Genomic DNA, 20,029 nt, shown 5'->3' on the forward strand with positions numbered 1-20,029 from the left:
TTTTATGTTTTTTTCAAATATATATTGATATGTCTATATTGAGGGGCACACACAATTATAATCTACAATATAAACATATTCCAAAAAAGATGGGATTCAGAGAGCTTCTCAGCTGATGAACACGTGGAGGTGCTGGAAGCATGGTACCCCTGGAGAAAGCATGGAAACTCATGCCCCTTCCCACACACCTTTCCCTATGCATCTTTCCCATCTGGCTGTTCCTGAGTTATATCCTTTTCTAGTAATCCAGTAATATATTAAGTGAAGTGTTTTCCAAAGTTCTATGAGCCATTCTAGCAAATGAATTAAATTCATGGAAGGGGTCATGGGGACCTTCAACCTAGTTGGTTGTGGGGTGACTGCGTGGCTCAGCTGGTTAAGTGACCCACTCTTGATTTCACCTCAGGTTGTGATCTCATGGTCGTGAGATCGAGCCCCATGTGGAGCTCTGCGCTGAGTGTGAGCCTTCTTTAAGATTCTCTTTCTCCCTCTTCCTCTGCCTCTCCCCCCATTGTGTGCACACTTCCCCATGTCAAAAATAAATAAAAAAAAAAAATAAAAAGTGGTTGGTTAGAAACACAGGCTGTAATATGAATTTGTGACTGGCATGTGAAGTTAGGGTTGAGGGGAGCAGTCTTGTGGGGACTAAGCCCTTAACCTGTGGGATCTGATGCTATCTCTAGGTAAAGAGTGTCTAAACTGCCAGTATCCAGAAAATCTGAGGATTGCTTGGTAAACCGCCCCCACCCTGCCCCATATCTGGTCCCAGAAAGTATAAAGTATGTATGAAGTATGCTACTTAAGTAGCATAAAGGAGAGGCACAGAAAGAGTTCTTCCTTTACAGGCATAAAGGCATAAAATTTCCACTTGAGAAACCAGCTGGAAACTTTGTCATCCCTTCAGGTCAGGGGCCTCCTTTGTGAAGCTGTCTCTGACTCCATGGACAGAAAGAGTTGTCCCTTCTCATGGGATCTCGTAGCATTTTGTGTGTAGATTTTATAGCTCTTACTCCACTGTCCTACAATTACTTATTTTTATTTCTAGCCATCCTGAAGCTCAGGGACCTACCTGGTCTAGTCCCCTTTGTAGGCTCAGCATGTAGGGGAGAGATCCAGGTGGGAAGGAGAGATGATATTATGGGACAGGGATTTTGGAGATTTTTGACTCAGCTTCCTGAATTTCTAGACTTACATTGTTAAGCTGGTATTTGTTGGTTATAAATAACTTTTATTTTTTAGGTTCCTTAAAATATTCTCTGGCTTTAGTTAAGCACTTCTATTTATATCAATATAGCAGCACCTACATAAAAATTTGAAAAATAAATCAGTGAGTTGAGGATTTCTTTTAAGCCATATTCTTACCTTCAAGTTCCAGCTTAAAATCGGCAGCCCAAAGTCCTGACCAAGGGTCAGTGGACACACAAAATGCATTCCAAGGAAGCAAGGTAGCATTCCCTGGGTATGGCAATTGCAGAGGCTCAAATTACCACTGTGTCTGAGGCATACGGGGCCTTCAGCAGGTAAAGGCCCTTTGGGGGCTCTTGGCATCCATGTGGTAAGTTGGAGCCATTCCTGGAAGAATTAGTCCTGAACAGGAACTAGCCCTGTGACCTGGCCTGATGTGGAAGAAATGTAAACAAGGTCAAATGTGGCTTTGACCACTCTGCAAATATCAGCTCCCTTGACTTGATGCAAACTTGAGGGTTGTGTGGATGTTCCTTCCTCTGAATTGGCTTCTCAGTATCTGTGCATGCTCGGTGGATAGCTGAGCTTAGCAGCAGAATCCGGCTTTCGAGTTGCTGCAGTTTCTCTGCCTGGCAGAGAATCTAAAACACCTGGGCCTGTGGGAAAACAGGAAGTTGGCTTCAGGAGCAGATGCATCCAGCTCCAGGTAGACTCTTGCTCCTTTGGTGTTCTTTCGTTTGACTTCTTAGCCTGACTCCCTGTGAGTGACAGTTCCTGTCTCCAACTGATGTTTTAAGATTAAAACCAGCAATATTAATGAAAACACCTTTCCTAGTACATAGTAAGTGCTTAAAATGCTGGTTCTTCCCAACCTGTATTTAGCCAAGCCTAAATGCAGAGAGGACAGAACCACAGTCTAGAGCTTGGTGTATATCTATTTATACCTTGCCTTGTCCTACATAGGGTGTACTTTTATGGAGGCAAATTATATTCCCTAGTATCCTTGGCTACCTGGAAATTTAATCCATTCTTGTGTTAAATAATCTCTGTTACTGCTATAGTTTTTGCCAACTCCCAACCTTGTTTATGACCCAGTGCTTTTCTTTCTTGAGTTCAAGTGTAACCAGGCACCCTAGCCTCCATTTCTGACAATGTCTTCTTGAATTCTTTGACCACACCCTCGGATGCTTCTTCACTGACATCTCTGCCTCCTGTTTTCCAAAGGTTTTTCTATAATCTCAACCCATTTTTCTTCATTCTGCTCTCTTCTCTTTGACAACCTCACTGATTTCAGTGCTGTTAACTCATGGAACCTTGGATAACTCATAAGTTCCCAGCACTAGCTCGGTATCTTTCTCTGTGAAGTCCCTCATTACCAGCCACCTACTAAGGTTCTTCCAATGTCAGAGACACGTGGCATTGTGTACTTCACCTGCCCCACTTTCTCTGCTGTCAAGGTAGCACTATTATCCACACCTGAAGCATCACCTTGGACTAAGGATGGGAAAGCCCCCCTACTTAGCAATGTCAGTTATAAACATATAGTTACTGAACACAAATGTAAGCAGTGAATAAACCCATGGCCCTCAAAGAATTTGCAGTTAAAACTACTGTATATGTCTGCTTCTTCCATATCCACAGCAGATGAAGTGTAACATCACAGAACTTTCTAGCATATCTGCTCATCTCTGGCCTCTTCTCTTCTGGTCTCTGGTGCACTTAGCATATAAATTAAGTTTTATGAGTCCAGATCAAGTTATCCACTGATTGTTTATGGCCCAAAGCTTGAATGCTTTTAACTTAAAGTATCTGATATCAAGATTTGTTATAAAAGCACATTAATTAAGGAAGTGTGGTATTTGTGTAAGGACAGACAAGTAGTCTGATGAGACAGAAAGGAGAGTCCTCAAATGGAACCACACAGAGACAGCTATCGAGTTTAGAAGAAGATGGAACTGCAATGGAGAAGAGGAAAGTGTGACCTTTCCAATAAATAGTGCTGGAAATTGGATATCCAGCTGAAAGAAGCTGAATCTTCACCTCATTGTATGCCATACATGAAAACCAGGTCTAGGTGGATTGTAGATCTAAATGTGAAAGGTAAAACAATAAAGGTCCTAGAAGGAAACATGAGAGAACATTTCTATGACCTTTGGAAAAGCCAAGCTTTATTAGATGGGCTAAAACAGACATCCACCATAACGGAAAACAATCACAAAATTGGATTAAATTAAAGTGAAGAACTATGTTCATCAAAAACACATTAAAAGAGTAAAAAACAATCTACACAGGAGGAGAAAGCATTTTTCAAAGACTCATATCCAGATTACATATAGAACTCCTTCAGATCTTTGAGAAAAAGATTAACAGCCCAATAGGAAAATGGGCAAAAGACTCGAATGGGTACTTCACAAATAATGACATGGCCAACAAATACATGAAAAAATACTAACGTCAATAATATCTAGAGAGATAGATTTAAGCAATAAATTAATAAATTAAAATTAAAATTAATGAAATAAAAACTTACATCACAAATGCAACTACCCAACCACCAGAATGTGTAAAGATGAAGACCAGGTTTCCCAAGTTTGGGGGATGATGAGTAACTAGGATCCAATTCCACTTGCTTTTCTTTTATTTTCTTTCTGTTTTTCTGTATTTTCCAAATTTTCTACTGAATTTGTGTTCTTTTGTAATCAGAATATAATGATATTTTTCTCCAGAGCATATTTTATTTTTTTAAATCCTTCTCAGCTATGCATCTGAAAGCAAAGTTACCAGCAGAATGGAGGGATCTATCCAAATAAATCTGGTGGGTTTGCCCTGATTCCTCAGAGTGCATGGGAGGGTAAACTAAGGGGAAGAACTTTTGAATTCTGAAGGAAGAACTTCAGGAACAGGTTTTGGGTTCATGCCTCTCAACAAGTAGAGTACGGATGACTTTCATGGTAGCGGGTGATTGTCCCCCTGAGTCTAATAGTTTATGGGGTCAGTGACAGGTCACTGTTCCTCTCTCTTTGGCCTCAGTTCTTCCAGGACTTCCTACTCTGCTACACTTCTCTCCAGAAATCATTACAGTTGTTGGCTGTCCAAGTACACAGCAGACTTACCTAGCCTGGTATTTTATCTCTGTGTACATCTCCATGATGTGGATGTCAGCCAATGTGAGTAAGATTTTCTTTCTTGACATTATAGTCATAATTCTTCAAGGTGTTTGTGTTCTGGTGAATAAACTTGAATAAACCACCTTAGTTCATTGTTTAGTAGCTTCCTTTCTTTAAATTAAAATCTCTCTTATGACATTAAGGATGATATAATAAGACTTACTATATAACTGGCACTGTTCCAAGAATTTCACAGTTTTTGGTATTTAATTTAGACCTCTAAATTAATGTGGGGTGGACGCTACTTTTGTGTCATAGCAGAATGACACTGAAGCACTTGGGTAAATTCCTCACTCTGGATCACAGCAGCAGAGCCACAATTTGAACCCTAGGAAGCTACATCCCTAACACAGGCTTTTAAACAGACTATACCATGTTTAAGTCCATCTACTTCTATAGCATTGTTTCCTGGTGAATGTAGAGTAGCAGCACTAGTACAAAATGAGGAATATTCCAGATTGGGTCATATTTTTTGAGGTCAGAGCTCCAGGCTCAATTTCTGGGCACAAAAGTCCTCAGATACTTTCTCATAGCATAGCTTACTTCTGACTCCCTTCCCCATATGTTCCCTGGGCCACATCTCTAAATCACTTATAATTCACCTTCTCCTCCAAAGGAATTGTTTGTTCATCTTTGTGGTCTTATATGTTAAGTATAAAGGGTGCTTTGATAGTTCAGAGTATTGAGAAATATAACTTTTTAAAATAATTTCTTTCCCAGAGGAACTGAAGAGAGATTTTTCCAAATAAGATGTGCAAATGGCCAACGGACACATGAAAAGATGCTGAAGATCACTCATCATCAGGGAAATACAAATCAAAACCACAATGAGATACCACCTCACACCTTAGAATGGCTATTATCAAATAGACAAGGAATAAAAAGTGTTGGCAGGGATGTGAAGAAAAGGGAACACTTTTGCACTGTCAGTGGAAATGTAAATTGGTGCAGCTACTGTGGAAAACTGTATGGAGGATCCTGAAAACATTAAAGATAGAACTACCATATGATGCAACAATTCTGTTTCTGGGTATATAAAGAAAATGGGGAAAAAAAAAGGATATTGAAGATATATCTACACTCAATGTTTTTTTGAGCATTATTCTCAATAGCCATGACATGGAATGACTTAAGTATCCATCAACAGATGAATGGATAAAGAAGATGAGGCGCATACACACACACACACACACACACACACACACACACACACACGAGTATTATTCAGTCATGAGAAAGAAGGAAATTCTGCCATTTGTGGCAACATAGATTGACCTAGAGGGCATTATGCTAAGTGAAATAAGTTAGATAAAGACAAACTACTGTATGATCTCACTTACATGTGGAAACTAAAAAGAAGCTGAACTCCTAGAAACAGATAGTAGAATGGTGGTTACCAGGGGCTAGAGGGTAGAGAAAATGTTGGTGAAAGGGTAAATAAACTTCCAGTTATAAGATGAATAAGTTCTGGGGATCTAATGTAAAGCATTGGGATTATAGTTAACAATATGTGTTATAAACTTGAAAGTTAAGAGAGTACACCTTAAATTTTCTCTCCTCCAAGAAGTAATGATAGTTATGTCACATAATGGAGGTGTTAGCTAATGCTATGGTGGTAATCATTTCAAAATATTTAAGTGTATCAAATCAACATGCTGAACATTTTAAGCTTATACAATGTAATATGTCAATTATATGTCAATAAAGCTGGAAAAAAATAAAATGATAAAGAAGTAAATAAACCATTTTCAAGTTTCAAGTTCACCTGAAATTTAGTTTTGTCTTTTAAGAGGCTAACAATCCTATCCCCTTTCAAAATTAATAACATTTCATTTTCAATATTTTAATCCATTTCATTTAAAGGAGTAACTAAAGGAAGAGCTACAAATATATCCTCCCTCTGTTTCTACTATTACTTACAGTTTGTGTTTAAAGGCAAGCAATGTATCTTCAGACGAGGAAGTTGGGGACCAGATCTAGGTTTTGCTTAGAGAGATTTTAACCAGGCTTCACCTTCAGGATGTTTGAACACCTTGACACAGGGAAAACTGGCAGCATGGAGGTCCAATCACCATTGGTTCCACCAATGAGGCATGTGGTCACATTCTTAGTGATGCTGTAGCCTGTACGTTGCTACAGCTTTCTTATCCAAGAATTCATTTTCTGTTATCACTGTATTAGAGCCCTGACCAAAGAGTTTACTTTTGATAGCATTCACCACACCTAGGTACAGAATCAGGGTCGGGCTTCTGTTCAAAGTGCAACACAGGGTGAATTCATTTGCAACCATGGGAGGAAATGATGGAATGAGCACCCTTCCATGAAAATCAGGCCACAGTGAGAAGACAGAGTACTCTCTTGAACTCAAACTACCACATGATCTAGCAATATTACTTCTGGATATTTATCCAAAGGAAGCAAAACATTAACTCAAAAAGATATATGCACCTTCATGTTTATTTTAGTATTATTTAAAATAGCCAAGTTATGGAAACAACCTAAGTGTCCATTGGTGGATGAATAGAGAAAATGTGATACATACATGCTGGATATTATTAAGCCATAAAAATGGACATACTGTCATTTGTGGCAACATGGATGGACCTCGAGGCTATTATGCTAAGTGAAATAAAATGGAGAAATACAAACACTGTATCTCCCTTATATGTGGGATCTTAAAAAAAACAAAAACCAACAAACTGAACTCACAGATACAGAGAACAAACTTGTGGTTGCCAGAGGTGGGGGGTTTGGGGTGGGCAAAATGGGTGAAGGTGAAAGTGGTCAAAAGGTACAAACTTCGAGTTATGAAATAAATAAGTCCTAGAATATAATGCACAGCATGGTGACTATAGTTAATAATATTGTACTGCATATTTGAAAGTTGCTAAGAGAGTATATCTTAAAAATTCTCAACATAAGAAACAAATTTATAATTGTGGGTAGTGATGGTTGTTAACTAGACTTCTTGTGGTGATTATTTCACCATATATACATATGGAATCATTATGTTGTACACCAGAAACTAATTTTATGTCAATTAGCTCTCAATTAAAACAACCAACCAAACAAATGAAAGGGCCTCTGTCCTTAGTATCAGGACAAATGGAAGTGGTGTTGGGCCATGCTTTCTATTGTATAGCCCTGAGCACAGAGATGAGCAGAGGTTCAAGCGGAGGGTGACAGCTTGCGGAAGAAGTGGTAGACAGAATTCTGGGGGTCTGTGTCTAGGACAATAAGGATCTACTTGTTCCTCCATCAAATCTACTCGCTGAGCAGCAAGCAGAGTTATCTTCTCAAAAATTCTCACTTCCCCAGGCGCCTGGGTGGCTCAGTTGGTTGAGCGTCCAACTTCCGCTCAGGTCATGATCTCACGGTTCATTGGTTCAAGCCCAGCGTCAGGCTCTGGGCTGACAGCCTGGAACCTGCTTTGGATTCTGTGTCTCCCTCTCTGTCCCTCCCCTGCTCATTCTCTGTCTCTCAAAAATAAATAAATGTTAAGAAACTCTCACTGGCTTCACCCTTTATAATATCAGGGGTTAGCAAACTTTTCCTGTAAAGGAGGAAGTAGTGAATATTTTAGAGTTTGCCAATCATACGGTGTCAGTTGCAACTACTCAGCTCCACCATTGCAGCATGAAAGCAGTTACAGACAATACTCAATGGGCCATAGTTGTGTTCCAATAAAATTTTCTTTACAAAAACAGGTGGTGCGTCATAGTTTGCTCACTCTGGTATATAGAATAAGGAGAAAAGTCTTGAATTTAGAATAAAAGCTACTTTTGGTAAATTCCTCCTACCTATAGCTCTGGGTTCTCTGCTGCCATTCTTCTTCACTACACAGTCGGCCAGCTATCACCTTCAAGGTGATGTCACTGTTCTTTTTGGTTCCTTTATGTAACAGTTGTGTTTAGATATAACTCACGTACCACAAATTTGCCGATTTAAAATTTATAATTTAGTGGCTTTAGTGTCCACAGATTTGTGCCACCATCAATTTTAGAGCATTTTTATCACCCCAAAGAGATCTTGTACCATTTAGATACCACCTCCAGCCTAGGTAACCACTAATTTCCTTTATGTATCTGAAAATTTGCCTATTCTGGATATTTCATACAAATGGAATCATACACTATGTGGCCTTTAGTGGCTGACTTCTTTCATAATATTCTTAAACTTATAATTTCAATTTTGTGGTCTTTTCAAGGTTCAGCCATACTGTAAATAGCATTTCATTTTAGGTATACACCACATCTTCTTTATTCATTTATCAGTTGATGGACATTTATCAGTTGATGGACATTTTGACTCTTATAAATAATGCTCCTATGAACATTCATATGCAAGTTCTTATGTGAACAGATCTTTTTCATTTGTTTTGGATATATACCTAAATATATATGAGTAGGGAGGGGATAATACTAAACATTAAAATAAGGTAAGTATTTAAAAACAGTATAATAGTAATTTTTAAAATTCATGTATTTCCTTAAGAAAATTCACCACTACAAGCTGAATGTACTTTCTGAATTGTTCATATAATCAAGGCAATGTTTCTTCTTTTAAAACATCAGAAAATGTACTAAGGCTTATAAATAGATGTAGCTGCCCACAAGATTTCAGTATCAGTGGCTTTCTTTAAATTAAAACTCACAAAGTGTATAATTAAGGCATATCAAAAAACTAAATCTTTTACTCTAATGACAGGTTTCCATGCTTAATATTTAGTGGCTTATTTGACAAAATTAGGTCTTTTCAGGGAAAAAATATAAGCCACTGTAAAACATTTAGTTTGAAATGTATTTTAATATCTTCTTAGAAACAAAAATTTATTGGTGCCCAGGTGCCCAGTGCCAAGTGTCTGACTTGATTTCAGTTCAGGTCATGATCTCATGTTTCATGTGATCCAGCCCCGAGTCGGCCTCTGTGCTGATACTGCAGAGCCTGCTTGGGATTCTCTCTATCCCTCTCTTTCTTCCCATCCCCAGATGACACTCTCCTCTCTCAAAATAAATAAACATTAAAAAAAAAGTTTTTCTCCCTCTTCCTCTGCTCCTCCCCTGCACACATGCTTGCATGGGCATGCGTGTTCTTTTTCACTCTCTCTCTCTAAGGAAGAAAAAAAGAAAGAAAGAAAGAAAGAAAGAAGAAAAGAAGAAGAAAGAAGAAACAAAAGTTTATGGAGGAAAGGGGTCATCAAAAGGGAAAGACAAAACCCCTGTTCAGGGCTCTTATCTCCTCCTGGACATTAGCCTTTCTTGTATTCAATTCTGCATCCTTTCTCTTGCTGGACAAGAGAGAACTGCAGACTCAAAGTCTGTGACGTGTGTGTGTGTGTGTGTGTGTGTATTGAGGCAGAGGCCAGCTTACTAGAGTTATTTTTTCACAAATAATAGCAACTGACCATGCTTAAGTTAGACACAAAAATATTTTATTTGAAAAATACAGGGTAGCCTACAACACTGAAAGAAAAGAGGAAGAACCAGGGCAGTAAGTGAAGCAGCCCTAGGAATCTAGGAAGAGTACTCAAAGGGCAGTCTCTCTTCAAGGCACTTCTCTCAAGTTGAGTGAGCCCCAAATAAATTCAGTGTCTGCTCATAATTAAAATTCCAGGGCTAAGTATCTGACTGACCTAGTTTGGCTCATATTTTCACCCTTTGGCCAGAAAAAGGTGGGGTTCCTTTATGGCTAATTCCATGAAATTATATACATTTGGGGAGGAGAAGTTTGTCAAAGCAAAACTGAGATGGTAATAGTGGAAGGGGGAATTAGTGTTGAAAAGGTGAGAACAATGTATGTGTACAAGAAGAAATAAAATCAATACATAAACAGCAATAATGAAAGGTAAAATTCTATAAGTACCATAGAAGAGACATAAATAAAATACTCTGAAGAGTCTGCAGAAGAAAACTTACACACACACACAGATACACACACACACAAATGGTGGTGGCCCATCATGAAAAATCTCACAAAGGAGATGACATGTTAGTTCCTCTTTCAAAGGAGAAGAAAAAGCCTTGTTATATAGATTAGAGTTAGTGGGGCAGATAGGACTCAGACTGAGGAAACAGCCTCATTAAAGATGAGAATCTTGGGTGTGTGTGTGAGATCTGTCTGGGGAACAGAGACTAGTCCTGTTTGACTTTAACAGTGAGCAGCAATTTCTCAACATGTGCTTTGGGAATCCATGTTGACCCCTGAGACTCTTTCAGGGGATCTTCAGGTCAAAAGTTTTCATAATAATAAACGATGTTTGCCTTTTACACACTCATTCTCTCAGGATTGTACAGTGGGGTTTTCCAGAGCTATATTATCTGTGACAATGCCATTGTTTTGATGACAGATGGGATGATGGAACTAATATGAATTATTCTTGTGTTTTAAAAATTTCTGTTTTAATTTGTAATATGGAAAATATTGCTAGATATAAACCACATAAGTAAAATCTATTTGGGATTCTCAAAAAATTTTTAAGAGTGTGTAAGGACCCTGAGAACCACTGGTATAGACCAGATGGGTAGAGAAATGGAGATATACTATGGTGGCTTTTTTAGTTTCTCATGACAAAGAGTGTATGATTAGTTCGACAGTCAGTGGATTACTGCTGAAGCAGTAGAATGACATACTCAGAGCTGCCTTTTAAGAACCATATGAATTAGACTATAAAATGGGTTGAAGAAACAAGAGTAGAAGCTGGGAGCAAAATTACAAGGTTATTACTAGGCTGCTCTAGGAGCCTAGGCAAGGGGTATGTGTTACTGAGGCAGAAGGGAGAGTGGGAAAGAGAAGGTCAGCAGAAGTGGTCATTACTGCACCCAGCATATGACTAACATGGGGATTACTAGAGAGTGAGATGTTAAGAATACATGACTTCAATGTTTAAACCTAGAGCTTATTATGATTAATTTTATGTGTCAACTTGACTGAACCATAAAGTGCTCAGATGTTCAAATATTATTTTCTGTGTTTTTGTGATGAGATTAACATTTAAGTTGGTAGACTGAGTACAGCAGATTGCCATCCACCATATGAGTGGGCCTCATCCACTCAGTTGAAGGCCTGAATAGAACAAAAGACTGACTTCCCTTGATTAAGAAAGAATTCTCCTGCCTGAGGGGCTTGGAACTGGGACATTGGCTCTGCAAGTCTCCATAATTGTATGAGCCAATTCTTTAATACATATACTGGTTCTGTTTCTCTGGAGAATTCTAACAAGATTTTGGTACAAAGAGTGGTTCTGGAGGAATAGAATCTTAAGGATGAATTTTCCAAATTGGTTCTGGGAGTTCCTGGAATTGGTTCTCTAATCTGATAAGATTTAAAGACACTAATTATACTATTTCCGGTAGTAAAAAGAACATTGATATCCTTTGGCGTGATTTAGCAGTAGAGATATGTGAAATATCACCATTGGATACTCCAAATCAAGCACTTGGGAGAAGCAAAGATCTGGGTTATCATGCATGTGATATGTTCAAACATTTGTCATTATAAACTGGTGAGTGTAATTAGATTGGCTGGTTGCTTGCAACATCACTGGACACAGATATTGCTGGACAAAATGAGGAATGAAAATGACAAGCTCAGGAGCTTGAATTCCCTGCTAAAATGCCACATAAGTGATCTGAAAGCCTCTATGTCTTGCCTGAAAGAGATCCTCATCTCTTACATCTGCAGGGCTGAGATGTCAAAAACCAAACCCAGAAGCTATCCTGCAAGTGGCTGGATTACAATACAATGCAATTATTAGAACACAAATAAAATATCCAGCTCATTGGGTATCTACTGTTAAAGTGAGGTTATTGACTGGGAGGAGTGAGATACTGAAAGTTAGAATGGGTGTGTGTATAGAAACCATTGTGGAGCTGGGTATTCAGTGCCCCCTGAATTCTGATGAATCTTCATTGCCAGTAGAATGGCCTCTCCACTTCCATTGGTGGGGATTGACCCTGCATTACCTGAGGAGACTGTACTGGCTTCTCCTGAGACAACTGCCTTGTAAGAAACTGCTGATTCTTCTCAGGACCCACTCTAGCACCTTCTTTGATTCTAGACCAATACCTAGACTCAAGTCCCAGAAGATCCCTAAAGGTGAGGTACAGTGTGACTCATAAGAAGGTGCATTGCACTCCAAAGAACTACTTGAGTTTTTTAATTTATAAAACCAAATCCTGGGACTATGTGTAGGAATGGATATAAGGGTGAGGAGTAATGGTGGAAGGGATATAAAATTTAATTAAGCCAAATTCATGCATGAGGGCCCACTAAGCAGAGATTCTGCATTTACAGTTGCAACTCTGGGGGTTAGGGAGCATTGCACTGTGTGGGTGGTTGCCTGAAGCATGGCCCAAGAGGTGGCCCACTCTGAGCCAATGAGAAATACTGTGCCTGAATTGGTTTAATGTAGAGGAAAACATTCAAAGGCTTAGGGAGACCAGAATATTAGAGTGGATTTGTCATTTAGGACTTTTCAGCCACACTGGGAGGGTACAGAAGGCATCCTTTCCACCACGGCTGTGAGGAATAAATTTATGAGGGAAGTCTGGCATCCTTGTGGAGTTTGGTGACTGTAAGTCCCCACCTCACTGTGGGGCCTGCAGTCTGTGAACTGGGTAGCCTAATGCAAGAAGAGTAGTTAGATTCTGGGGTGGCAGGGCCAAGGGATGGCACTCAACCACCAGAGACAAAGTGGGTATGGTTGTTACCAATCCATCTATCACAGCCACTAATTCAGGAAACAAACAGGTGAGTCTTGGCATGCTGCCATGGCCAACTGCTTGAATCCCAATGGGGCTGGACAAATGGGAAGCATAGCACCTGACTGAGTTGGCCAACACTGTTGCTGAACACACATGGATAAACTTGTAGCAAGAGAAGCCAATAACTCAGAAAGCGAGGGTTTGGAAAAGAGGAAGGGAAAAATTTATTTCAAGTGCCAGCAGTTGAGGGAGGTGGCAGGTTCAAGCCTTAACAACTGACCTCTCCACCTGCAAGATGGGCATCTAGAGTTTTATAAGGAGAGGCTGGGGGTAGGGGGTGGGTGTGTGCAAGAGGGTAGGCAGAGAGTACGTGGTCACCAGTGGGGGTCAGTGTGTGTTAAGCATGTGATCACGTGCCAGATGTGGTCTTCTAGGCATTCTGTTGCTGTCAGGGCTTTTCTGATCCAGTCATTGTAAAATATCCTTGTCACTGTCTCAAGAAAGTGAGATAAGGAATAAGCACAACGTGTTTCTGTTAGAGCCTTAGTTAAGCGGTATTGTCTATTTCTGGTTTTAACTGTTGGGGTCTATAGTTGAGCAAGAGGTCGCTGTAAAGGACAGCTGAGTCAAACCAGTGCTCAAGTACTCTGATGTGTACAGACATATGGCATTGCCTCATTGATTGTGGTGTGATATAGGAAGCCTGCTAAATTCTTACTTGATCTGTATAAGCAGAAAAGTTCTAGGTCAAGTGAACAAAGTCTAACCTCACTCATCAAAACAGATCGTTAAGGCTCCTCACTCAATTCTGAGACAGGAGTCAGTTTACAGACCTAGAATCTCATAGGATGAAGGGAGGCCAGGTCCCCTTGAGGAGAGACCCTGGTAAACTATCAAAAACATACTGTTAATCTTTCTCTCTCCCTCCCCAAAGGAACCTATAGCTATTTACCAGGATAACTGTGCACTTGGGAAAGGGAGATAATCAGACCTGTTAAGGACTACTGGACACTGGCTCTGAATGGACACTGGCTCCAGGAGACCCGAAATATCACCATGGTCCCTTAGTCAGAGTAGGGGCTTAGGTGATCAGTAGGTCAGGTGATCAATGGAGTTTTAGCTCAAGTCTGTCTTGTAGTGAGTCCAGTGGGTCCTCAAACCTACCCTGTGGTTATTTATCCAGCTCTGGAGTGCATAATAGAAATACACATATTCAGCAGCTGGCAGAACCCATCCTCATGGTTGTTCCTGACCTGTATAGTGAGGGCTATTGTGATGGGAAAGGCTGAGTGGAAGCCACTGGAACTGCCTCCACCCAGGAAAATAGTAAACCTAAAACAATACCACATTCCTGGAGACACTGTAGAGATTAATGTCACCATCAAGGACTGGAGGGATGCAGTCCCACTACATCCCCATTCAACTCTCCTATTTGGGTTGTGCTGAAGACAGATAGAGCTTGGAGAATGATGTGGATTATTGTAAGTTCAACCAGGTATTAACTCTAATTGCAGCCTCTGTACCAGATGTGGTCTCCTTGCTTGAGCTAATTAATGCATTGCTGGTACCTGGTATGCAGCTATTGACCATGCCAATGCTTTTTCTCCATATCTATTCATAGAGACCACCAGCACTTTTGCTTTCAGTGGGCAAGACTGGCAATACACCTTCACTGTCCAACCTCTGGGGTACATCAGCTCTCCAGCTCTATGTCATAATTGATCACCTTTCTGTTCCACAAGATATCACGCTGATCAATTACATTGTTATTATGCTGATTGGAACTATTGAGCACTAGGCTTATTGGACACTAGACATATTGGCATGTCACAGGGTGTGACATAAATCCAACAAAAATTCAGTGGCCTCCTACCTCAGTGAAATTCCTGGGGGCCCAGTGGTGCAGGGCATGTTGAGAAACCATTCTAAGGTGAAGAATAAGTTGTTGCACCTAGCCCTTCCCACAACCAAAAGTCCCAGTGCCTAGGATGCCTCTTTGGATTTGTTGGCAGCATATTCCCCATTTGGGTGTGCTACTCCGACCCATTTACTGAGCGACCCGACAAATATGCTAGTTTTGAGTGGGGCCCAGAACAAGAGAAGGCTCTGCAGCAGGTCCAGACTACTGTGCAAGGTGCTCTGCCACTTGGGCCATGTGACCCAGTAGATCCAACAGTGCTTGGAATGGCAGTGGCAGAGAAGGATGCTGTTCAGAGCATCTGATGGGCTCCTACAGGTGAAATACAGCCCTTAGGATTTTGGAGTAAAGCCTTGCCAAGCTCTTCAAATAACTACTCATCTTAAGAAACAACTCTTGGCCTATTACTGGGTCTTAGTAGAGACTGAACACTTAACCCTGAGCCGCCAAGTTGTCGTGTGGCCTGAGCTGCCCATCAGGAATTGGGTGTTACCTGACTCACCAAATTATAAAGCTGGGTATGCACAGCAGCACTCCATAATCAGATGGAGGTGGTATATACATGATCAGGCCCAAGAAGGCCCTTAGGCACAAGTAAGTTACATGAAGTGGCACCAATACCCATGGTCCGGCTCCTGCTACATGGCCTTCTCTCTCCCAGCCTACACCTGTGGCCTCATAGGGAGTTTCTACGATCAGTCAACAGAGGAAGAGAAGACTCAGGCCTGCTTTATAGATGCTTCTGCAGGATATGCAGGGTCCACGTGAACATAGACAATTGCATGCTATAGCCCCTTTATGGGGCATCTTTGAAGTATGACTTCAAGCAATGAACCTCATTGTTCACTTTGATGCAGAAATGACCAGATGTGTAATTATATACTGATTTGTAGGCTATGGCCAATGGTTTGGCTGATGGTCAAGGACTTGGAAGGAATATGTTGGAAAATTGGTGACAAAGAAATTTGGGCATGGTATATGTGGATAGGCCTTTCTCAGTGGGCAAATAATGTGAAGATATTTGTATCTTGTGAGAATGCTCAGTGACCTCAGTGATAATCAAGTGAGTAGGATGACTTGTTCTGTGGATGTCAGTCAGCCTCTCTCCCCAGCCATCCTTGTCATTGCCCAGTATGTTTGTGAACAAAGTGGCCATGGTAGCAGGGTGGAGGTTATGTGTGGGATCACCAATATGGGCTTTCATTCCCCAAGTCTGGCTATGGCCACTGCTGAGTGTCCTATCTGCCAGCAGCAGAGACCAGCCCAGAGTCCTAGATCTGCACCATTCCCCAGGGTGATGAATCAAGTATAGGTTAATTGCATTAGGCCACTTCCACCATGAAAGGGGCAGCATTTTGTTCCCACTGGAGCAGACACTTACTCCGGATATTGTTGCAGGACAAAGGACCAGTTCTGAAACCAAGTTTGGCCTGCTTGCTGCTCCAAAGTCAATACTCAAGAGACAGGTGATGATGAGAAAGGAAAAGTTGCTTTATTCAGGAAGCTGGCAACCTGGGAAGATGGTGGGCTCATGTCCCAAGACTGTCTTCCCTATCCAGAGGAACCAGTGGAAAAGAGAGAAAATGGGGGAGGGGGCTACATGCAGGAAAAACTGATGCTCAGGGGTTAATCATTTGTCCTTGCAAGGCCTCCAGAATCCTCTGTTCTGCCAGTAATCAAGGCTCCCAGGTGTCTCTCAGTAAAGGATGCCCCTGCAGCCAGCAAGCCATGTCCTGGCAAGGAAGTCCAGATTACCACTGCCTGTACTAGGAATCAAGACACCCAGGTTGTCTCTTGCTGAGGATACCATGGTCAGTGGTGGCTGTTTTCGAGTGCGGTAAGGCCTTATCTTCCAGAAAGTCTAGTCCTTCCTTCCTCAAGGCCAGGGGTCTGCAGGCTCTGAAGGGAAGTAGGTTAATTCTGCTATAAACTATGGGGTTTAGGTCAGCAAGCAAAGAGTGCCTACCTTGAAGCAAGTTAACATTTTTAAAATTTTTTTTTTCTCAACGTTTTTATTTATTTTTGGGACAGGGAGAGACAGCGCATGAACGGGGGAGGGGCAGAGAGAGAGGGAGACACAGAATCGGAAACAGGCTCCAGGCTCTGAGCCGTCAGCCCAGAGCCCGACGCGGGGCTCGAACTCCCGGACCGCGAGATCATGACCTGGCTGAAGTCGGACGCTTAACCGACTGCGCCACCCAGGCATTCCAAAGCAAGTTAACATTTAAGACCTGTTGGAGTGCTGTTACAATACAATTTGCCTTCCTTGGATGCAATGCTTCTGCCAAAACTATTATCCATGGTCTTACAGAATGCTTTATCCAGCACCAAGGTATCGTAAACAGCCTTGTTTATGATCAAGGAATCATTTCATGGTAAGTGAAGTGAGCCAAGGGGCTTGTGCTCACAGAATCAGTTCACTGGTCTTACCATTCCCACTGTCCTAAAACAGCTGGCTTGATAGAACTGTGGAATGTCCTTTTGAAGACTCAGTTACAGTGCAGGTGGGGTGGTAAGATATGTTAGGAGGCTCTATAGTCTCTGAATCAACATTCAATGTATGGTGTTGTTCCTCCCATAGCCAGGATTCATGAGTCCAGGAATGAGGGTGTGGAAATAGGAATAATGGCACCAATTGCTATCAACACCCAGAGACCCACCAGCAAAAGTTTTGCTTCCTGTTCCTGTAAGCTTCTGCTCTACTGATCTAGAGGCCTTAGTTCCAAAGGGCAGGATGATTCCAGCAGGAGACTCATTGAACTGGAAATTAAGATTGCTGCCAGGCCATCTTGGGCTCCTCATGCCTCTGAATCAACAGGTAAAGAAAGTAGTTGTTTGCTACCAAGGGGACTATACTCCACAATGGAGGTGAGGAAGAGTATGTCTGGAATACGGGGAATCCTGTAGGGCATCATTTAGTATTACCATGTCCTATGATTAAGATCATTGAAAAACTACAACAACCCAATCCAGGCAGGATACCAATGGTCCAGATGCTTCAGGAATGAATATTTGGGTACCCCCACCAGGTAAAGAACCACAACCTGCTGAGGTGCTTACTGAAGGCAAAGGGAATATGGAATAGAAGAAGCTAATTATGAATACCAGCTATGACCACATTACCAGTTACATTAATGAGAACAGTAACTACTATGAGAATTTACTCCTTATTTTGTTAAGAATACGTTTGTGTTTATGTACTGACTTTACATCATGTTATTTAAGTATTTACTTCATAACATCATAGTATTTAAGCTGTAGGACGTCAAGGAGAAAAATTCCCAAGAAAATAGTGCTCCTATAAATAGCAACTGGAAATCAGGAGCAATTGTTTATGAGGGAGAGGGAACAGGGGAAGAGAAGGAGAATGAGTTAGGTTTTTTTTTTTTTTTTTATAATATATGAAATTTATTGTCAAATTGGTTTCCATACAACACCCAGTGCTCATCCCAAAAGGTGCCCTCCTCAATACCCATCATCCACCCTCCCCTCCCTCTCACCCCCCATCAACCCTCAGTTTGTTCTCAGTTTTTAACAGTCTCTTATGCTTTGGCTCTCTCCCACTCTAACCTCTTTTTTTTTTTTTTTCTTCCCCTCCCCCATGGGTTTCTGTTAAGTTTCTCAGGATCCACATAAGAGTGAAACCATATGGTATCTGTCTTTCTCTGTATGGCTTATTTCACTTAGCATCACACTCTCCAGTTCCATCCACGTTGCTACAAAAGGCCATATTTCATTTTTTCTCATTGCCACATAGTATTCCATTGTGTATATAAACCACAATTTCTTTATCCATTCATCAGTTGATGGACATTTAGGCTCTTTCCATAATTTGGCTATTGTTGAGAGTGCTGCTATGAACATTGGGGTACAAGTGCCCCTATGCATCAGTACTCCTGTATCCCTTGGATAAATTCCTAGCAGTGCTATTGCTGGGTCATAGGGTAGGTCTATTTTTAATTTTCTGAGGAACCTCCACACTGCTTTCCAGAGCGGCTGCACCAATTTGCATTCCCACCAACAGTGCAAGAGGGTTCCCGTTTCTCCACATCCTCTTCAGCATCTATAGTATCCTGATTTGTTCATTTTGGCCACTCTGACTGGCGTGAGGTGATACCTGAGTGTGGTTTTGATTTGTATTTCCCTGATAAGGAGCGACGCTGAACATCTTTTCATGTGCCTGTTGGCCATCCGGATGTCTTCTTTAGAGAAGTGTCTATTCATGTTTTCTGCCCATTTCTTCACTGGGTTATTTGTTTTTCGGGTGTGGAGTTTGGTGAGCTCTTTATAGATTTTGGATACTAGCCCTTTGTCCGATATGTCATTTGCAAATATCTTTTCCCATTCCGTTGGTTGCCTTTTAGTTTTGTTGGTTGTTTCCTTTGCTGTGCAGAAGCTTTTTATCTTCATAAGGTCCCAGTAATTCACTTTTGCTTTTAATTCCCTCACCTTTGGGGATGTGTCGAGTAAGAGATTGCTACGGCTGAGGTCAGAGAGGTCTTTTCCTGCTTTCTCCTCTAAGGTTTTGATGGTTTCCTGTCTCACATTCAGGTCCTTTATCCATTTTGAGTTTATTTTTGTGAATGGTGTGAGAAAGTGGTCTAGTTTCAACCTTCTGCATGTTGCTGTCCAGTTCTCCCAGCACCATTTGTTAAAGAGGCTGTCTTTTTTCCATTGGATGTTCTTTCCTGCTTTGTCAAAGATGAGTTGGCCATACGTTTGTGGGTCTAGTAAGAGACTCATTTTAGACCTGAGGACACCTTTAGATTGAGAGTGAGGGGATGGAGAACTATTTATCATGCTACTGGAAGCCAAAAGAAAGCCGGAGTAGCCATACTTCTATCAGACAAACTAGACTTTAAATTAAATGCTGTAACACGAGATGAAGAAGGGCATTCTATAATCATTACAGGGTCTATCCATCAGGAAGAGCTAACAATTATAAATGTCTATGCGCCGAACACCAGAGCCCCCAAATATATAAAACAATTACTCATAAACATAAGCAACCTTATTGATAAGAATGTGGTAATTGCAGGGGACTTTAACACCCAACT

General features: G+C 41.0%; 1 pseudogene; it reads left to right on the top strand.

Annotated features, from left to right (window-relative positions):
• The first annotated feature begins 12,190 nt into the window (after positions 1-12,190).
• LOC123581341 lies at positions 12,191-17,844 on the top strand (annotated as a pseudogene).
• The last annotated feature ends 2,185 nt before the right edge of the window (positions 17,845-20,029 follow it).

Source organism: Leopardus geoffroyi, chromosome A3 (genome assembly GCF_018350155.1).
Source record: "Leopardus geoffroyi isolate Oge1 chromosome A3, O.geoffroyi_Oge1_pat1.0, whole genome shotgun sequence".
Lineage (NCBI taxonomy): Eukaryota > Metazoa > Chordata > Mammalia > Carnivora > Felidae > Leopardus > Leopardus geoffroyi.